We start from the raw sequence: 7,054 nt of genomic DNA, 5'->3' as shown, positions 1-7,054 counted from the left end.
TCGCAGGTTCGCTCCTTCTCAGTGCAGTTACAACAGGAGCGCAGGGTCGCCAAAGTGGTCAGTTACCCAGGTCACCCCGGGCTTTCTGAAAGGAGACCTTAGTGAGGGGGGGGGGTGGCCAGTGGGACTGGCAATGCATGTAGGCATGATGGACGCCTTGGAGGTGGCTGGCTCAGCAACCCAGAGCTCGGGGTCAGGCACTTAAATTCAACGAAGCCGGGTGTATCCCGCACAGGTACTGACAGGGCCGGTGAATGGGTGGGTGTGAGGGTGAGCGGTGGGTGGCCAGGGAGTGGATGTAGGGAGGGTGAGGAGATGAGTGGGTGGCTGGGTCAGGGCTGGGAGGGGGGCTGGTCAAGGAGCGGAGGGCTGAGTGGGGACATAGGAATGAGTGGGGGAGCGGAGGGCCGGGCGGCTGGGTGGGTGGTTGAATGTATAGATGGGTGGATGGGCGGATGATGGGTGGGTGGATGGATAGGTGGATGGATGGGTGGATGGATGAGTAGATGGGTGGGTGGATGGATAGGGTGTGGCTGGGTGACTGGAGAGGAAGTGATGGGCGGGTAAATGGGAGGAAGGCCGGGTCGGAGGGAGAGAAGGTGGACGAATAGTCAGATCTTACTACATTTTATTACTCTGTTCGTTGGCCTTGCATTGCAGCCGGGTGCTGCTGCGAGGCCCCACCGGTGCACGGTCCCACCGGGGCACGGTCCCACGGACCAGGAGAGGCACTGGTCCTCGAAGGCGGGAGGCACCCAGCAGACATCTAACAAAGAAGCCGCAGACCACCTGTCTCGGGGTTGGACACCACCGTGGAAGCCCTGTTGAACCCTGTCCGAGGGGCGAGGTGGGGGCCCGAGGTCTCCGGCGTCCCCAGAGAGTTGAGGGTGGGCTCAGGTCCCTGCTCTGCTCTGCCCAGCCGAGCAGACCCGGGAACTGTGCTGGAAGGGGCCGGCCCCCGTGGCGTTCAGGCCCCTTCCCACTCAGACAGTGCTGCTGTGCTTGGGTTTATCAAGGTGTGTCTGATGCACAGACCAGCTGGTCTCAGGGAGGCTGGGGCCGGGCCGGGCGGCAGCGCCTGCTTGCCAGGCTGTGTTTGGAGAGGCTGGGGCAGTGCAGCCAGGGCCACGGAGAGCGGAGGGGCACGTGCTGGGGCCGTGCTGCCGGCCTCTGCCCCGGCTGAGGCCCCACGGGAAGTGGGTGCAGCTCTGCGTGACTCTGAAGCAGGACGGGGTGGGGGGGTTCTGTGTGTTCCCCAGAAGAGCCATCCATCCTGAGCAGGGCGGCCCCTGCCGTGCCGGGAAAGCGCGAGCCCCTGAGGATCTGGGGGTGGAACTGGGCAGCCGGCGTCCGGTCTCCCGGAAACGAGCGCAGGGAGCTGGGCGAGTGGAGTGGGTGGGCGGGGCTTCTGGGGGTTCCTTCTGCTGGCAGGGTGCCTGGGCAAGCGCAGTGTCCTCCCCCCCTGGCGGGGGGCATGTGCCCACCCGCGGAGGACTCTCGCCCTCTTTGGCGAGGGGTGTGCGGAGGTCTGGACCGCTCCGTCAGTCCTGGGGCGGGGGTCTCCAGACAAGGGACCGTTCGTGGAGGAGTGGCCAGACCTCATGGTGTGGTAGCGGCTTCACAAAGGGGGAAGGGGTCTCGGGGAAGGGGACGCCGGAGCCAGTCTGGTCAGGCAGGAGGAGATGAGGCCCAGATGTGCACCCAGAGCCCGGAGCGAGTCCGGGCGGGGCTGGCGCAGAGAGCGGCGGGCCCTCCACAGGCCACAGGGCAGGGGAGGCTGGGGTGGGGAGGCCAGGGGCAGGCCCTTCGAAGGTCCCCTCCTCGGGACCGTCAGGGGAGGGGCGGAGGACGGGGGCTCCCTGAGGCCGGGAAGGGGTCCTGTGAGGGAGCTTCGGGAGCCCAGGGGTGGGGTGGGGGTGACACCCCGTGACCGGTAGGGGGACGTCTGTACAGACGGAACGTGAGACTCAGCGCAGCAGCAGGGCCTGTCCTCGGGGTGGCCCAGCGGGGGCCTCAGGGAGCAGAAGGGAAATCTCTCCCCTGATTCCATTCCCTTCCCTGCGTCAGGCGGGGTGCTGACGCCCCCCCGCCTGGCGGCAACCCCCAGCCCTCGGCTCCTCCCCGGCACCCCAGCCCCGCGAGCCCCACAGGGCAGGTGATGGTGGCAACCGGGTGGAGGGTGATGGCACCGTTGGCCTCGGTGCCAGGCAAAGCCGGGCTGGGCCTGACTCGGTCGGCAGACATGCCTATAAATAGCCAAGGAGAACCTGAAATAGAAGTGGGGGACAGGCGGGCGGGGTGGGAGGGGGCCGAGGTCCTGGAGCCCAGTCTGGGTGGGGGCGGGCCTGCAGGCCTGAAGCCCCAGGGGAATCAAAGCCCCACTCCCTGGCACCCCCCCCCCGCCATTCCCCTGGGGGAGCGTCTGCCCAGGCGTAGGGGCCAGACGCTGCCAGCCCAGCTGAAGTGCTGGTGGGTAAGGGGCAGGGTCCCGCCACCTGCTGTCCCAGGTGGCTGCCGGCTCAGTGGCCCTTTCTCTCTGCCTCCCTGGAGGAGGCGGACCAAGATTCCTGCTTCTCCCTCCTCTGCCCCCTCCGCAGTGAAGCTCCCGGCTGGAGACCCCGCAGCACCCTCCCGCAGGCCCTGGGCTGGTGGACACCGGCCTGCCCGGGCCTGGCAGGAAGGGGGCCGCTCTCCACACCTTGGCCTGGAGCACCCAGTAGGCGCCTCCCTGGCTGGATGGGGACTCAGGGGTGTCCCCAGGCTGCCCAAGGACACTCGCCCGAAGCTGACAGGGAGGCCCTGGGTCCCCGGAGCCTGGCTGCTGGTGCCTGTGGCCTTCTGCTCAGGCTCCTCCTCCTCCTGCCCCTCACCTGGGGGCCCGGGGACCTGGGCCAAGACTGGGCAGCCCCAGGCCTGCAGGACGGGGCCACGGGGCTTCCCAAGGCGGCGTGGGACCAGAGGTCAAACAGAGAGCAGCTCCAGGGCCTCCTCCCTCCCCAGTGACTTCAGCCCTCCTTCCCACCCCTCCCCCTCTCTGAGGCCCCCACACCCGAGCGCCTGCCCTCTCTGCTTCCCCTGTCCGCTGGGGGGTGGCCCTGGGGAGGGGAGCCGGCTGATGAAGGACGAGGGGGTGGCGCGCCCCGCTAATGAGGCCCTTCCCCTTGAGTCATCCCCAACAGGAAACTGCAGGAGGGGCAGGATTTGGGGCAGTAGGGCGGCATGGAGGGGGGGGGACGTTTGGGGAACCCCCCACCTCCCCGAAGGTGGCAGACTGCCCCTCCCTTCCCGAGGCCAAAGACCCAGCAGGGGGGACAAGTGGCTGCTCCACCAACGGGGTAGTGGGTGCAGTCCCACTGGCAGCCGCAGGGCGCCCGGGCGGGCGGTGACGTCTGCCCAGGTGTAGGGGCGCCCAGGTAGCCGGGGCGGGAGCTGCGGGTCTCTCCGGGAAGAGCCCTCATCACCCTCTGGCCCCCTGACCCCCCAGGCCGCTGCGGGACAAGCGCGTACAGCCCCGCTAGCCCCGGGCTTCTAGGGTCGGGAGGCTGGGCGCGGTGGGTGCGCCGTGCGGCTGGAGATGAGCTCACGCCGGGGAGGCCGCGCCCACTCCCCCGCCACCGCCTTCCCGAGCGCGGCGCCCTTTATCCTCAAAGCGCCGCACCGCTGCCCCCGGCTCCCGCCCCCACCGCGCGCCCTCGCAGGCCCGGCCGGGGAGCGGAGGGCGGGCACCGTGAGCACCTGCTCTGCGCCAGAGCCCCGGCGCATCCGGGCCCCGCCCCGTGCGCCCAGTCTTGGCCCCAGGTGGGCAAACACCTGCCCCGCTGGGTTGGGACGTACGCCCCACCGGAGTAGGCCTGCGGACAGGAGCCGTAGCGTGCGCTCCTCTCCGGGCTGGGGCTACGACCTGGGTTCGCCGGCGGCCCCACGGCGCGCTCCCGGAGCCCCGAGGGCCGAGAGCAGCCCGGCAGCGCCATCTGCTGCCAGTGCCCGGGGAGCGGCCGGCCGTGGCGCGCAGAGGCTCGCCCGTTCGCCGGTTCTGCACCTCCCGTTTGTCGGGGGCCCTGCAGACTGGGAGGAAGCGTAGCCGGGGTTCCGGCCGGCCGCCCTCTCCCTCCCCGCGCCCTCCACTTGTCCGGCCTGCAGCCCGGGCTGCACGCCACCTGCCGGCTCTGAGCCTCCCCGCCCCCAGGTCGGCCCCACCCGCGGCTGCGGGGCCGCTCAGATCCCGTCCTTGACCTTTAGACCCGGAAGTGCCAAGCTGATGGGTGCTGCAAGCAGCCTCTCTGGAATCTCAACTCAACGCCTCCAACTCCTTCCCTGCACCCCCACCCCCACCCCCGCCCTCGGTCGCCCCCGCTAGCCCTCGCCTCGCACAGCCCCCACCCCTGCAGGAAGGAAGCAGTGCCGGCTGTGGTTCTCCACTCTCGCCCCCGCCCCTGGACGGTTGCGCCCGCCTGCAGCATCCCTTCGGGCCCCCCCATGCCCTTTTCTCTTCCTGGTGCGCGCCCCTCCCCTGTCTGCCAGGGTGCTCTGTGCCCCTTGCTGGGCTGCCCACCTGGCTGCCGGGACACACGCACTTGCCCGCCGCCCTCTGCTTGTGTTCTGTAGCTTCCCCCCACTGCCCAGCAGGGCCTGGCGCTCAGGAGGCCCCGGCCTCCCCCTGAACATTCACGTGGCGTCCCTCCTGTGCGCACCTCTGGGCCCAAACCTCCCTTTCTGGAAGGGCATCGGTCAGACTGGATCAGGGCCACCCTAGTGACCTCATCTGCAAAACCCTCTTTCCATGTCCCGTCCCTCTCAGAGGTGCTGGGGACCAGACATCGTTTGGGGGGGCAGACACAATCCAGTCCGTAACGGGTGTCCGGAGAGGGAGGGAGGGAGGGAGGGGGCGTACACTCTGCCAGGGTCCCGGGAGCCCCTCACACCCTGCCGCAGGAACGGACTCCATGCACGGCCTGTGGACCCGGCCTCCCGGCCGGCTGCACCCTCTGCAGACCAGAGTGGGCACCGGGCTGACTAGGGAATGCCGTCAGGGGCCACCTGGCCCAGGGCCTTTCACCTGGCTGCTGGGCAGGGTCTCCTGAGAGCATCTCCGAGTGCAGGCCCCTGGGCCCCGCCCAGACTTCTGAGCCAGACCCTCAGGAGACCAGGGCCTGGGAGTCCGTGTGTTCCAACTTCCTCCAGGCAGTCTGTGCACCTCCTGATGGGGACTTGGGGCGTTCGGGAACCTCCGGCCTAGGGACACCGTCCGCCGGATAGAGGGGGTGATGGGCAGCCTGAGCTGGCCGTGCAGGGCTGGGTCACCCTCACCTGCCGGGGGCCGTGGCCTAGGGACCCTCAGCCTGCCCGGCCCCAGCTCACCTGTGGAATGGGGGTGGGGGAGGGGGGAGCATGGGAATGCGGTGGCCCCTGACCTCTGACCTGAGGCACCTCCATGCCCTGTTGGAACCCATAGTCATGACATTCAACTGGCAGGCTACCAGGTCCAGGAGGGGCCGGGGAGGCATCCTGTGAAAACCCTGGGATGGGTGGGCGACAGGGGGTGAGGCCGATGCTGCCCCCTTGCCTGGCTGCCCATTTTCCTCCCCCGAGATGCTTCTGGGCACCCTGCCCCACCCAACTGGAGAGGGGCTGATGGTGGTGGCCCTTGAACACCCCGCTGAGCTCTCTGAGCCACAGGCCCAGCCACCCTGGCGCCCAGACACCGACAGGCAGCAGCCAGAGCTGGGGCCGCGAAGCCGGGGCCCTGATGCCCCAACTCCCCCACCCTCCACCCCCCCAGGCCACCCTGTGTCCACCTCCAAAGCGCCCCTCCCAGGGCACAAGGCTTCCGCCAGGTCAGCCTCTCTTGGAGTCCATCCCCCTGTACCTGGTCCGGCTCTGGCTCGTTCTTGGCGGCTGGGGGTAGGGGGTTGGCCTGGGCTCCCCCAGGCCCCCAGGGAGCAGAACTGCCCCGTGAGGCCCCATGTGGGAGAACAGCAGGAACAGGCCCCATCGGTGGCCTCCTGACCAGGAGTCCGGAGCCTGTGCCCAGCCCCGCCCCTCCAGGTCCTCACTGCACCTGGGCCAGTGCCCCTACCCCGGCCCCTCACCTGCAGCACGGGAGTAGGGGGCAGGGAGAGGATGTCGCTGACTCCCCTTCCTGCTCCCACCTCTGCGCACTGTCTCATGTCCCATGCACTAGGGGCCCCTGGTGCTGGGGACGTGCCTGAGACAGACCCCTCACCCCCCACGCCCTGGGGAGCCCCACGTGTGGGAATGAGTGGCAGGACGTGTAGCACACCCCGTGGGTGGTGACACCGTGGTTCCCGGGACAGGTACGTGCAGGGCATGCCACTGTTCAGAGGAAGGGGACAGCAGGAAGATGGCCCCCAGGAAGGGGCACTGGAGAGAGGGCTTTGAGGGATGAGCAGGAGTTCTCTACACTGAACCCAACGGGCGGAAGGGGTGCAGGGCGCCCAGGAGGCGGGGTGGGAGATCGCAGGCTGTGCTGCCATCTTCCAGGGATCTCCCCTCCGGAGTCCGTGGAGAATGGGGGTTGGGGGTCAAGGCCGACTAGTGTGAGGCCAGGGAGGCACCGAGGCCACCCCCAAGCCCCTGAGAGACAGCACCTCCTTCCACTCTGCACCCTGCCCGAGGCTGCCCTGTGGCTGTGCTCCTTCAGCCCTGGGCTGGGTCCAGGCCTGTCCCTGGGCAGTGTCCTCTAACCGCCTGCATGGCGTCTTCTTTTGAAAATGGAAGGCCTGCCCGGGCCGGCGGGCCGGTGCGTTTCCGGTGGTTGGAGCAACGTCCGGCAGCTGAAAGGTTGCAGGTTCGATTCCCGGTCAGGGCACATGTCTGGGTTGCGGGTTCGACCCATCTGGACTTGTATGACCCCTCATTCAGGTGCATGTGAGAGGCGACCAATCAGTGCTTCTCTCTCCCATCCCTGTTTCCCTCTCTCCCTTCCTCTCTCCCTTCCCCTCTAAAAGCAGTGAGAAAAAAAAACGTCCTCAGGTGAGGAGACTGCCACACCCTCCCACCAGCACCTCAATCCCGTTTGTCTTAAAGGTTCAGT

Source organism: Phyllostomus hastatus, unplaced genomic scaffold (assembly GCF_019186645.2).
Source record: "Phyllostomus hastatus isolate PE091 unplaced genomic scaffold, TTU_PhHast_1.1 phas_scaffold_443, whole genome shotgun sequence".
NCBI lineage: Eukaryota > Metazoa > Chordata > Mammalia > Chiroptera > Phyllostomidae > Phyllostomus > Phyllostomus hastatus.
This window is presented reverse-complemented; position numbering follows the sequence as displayed.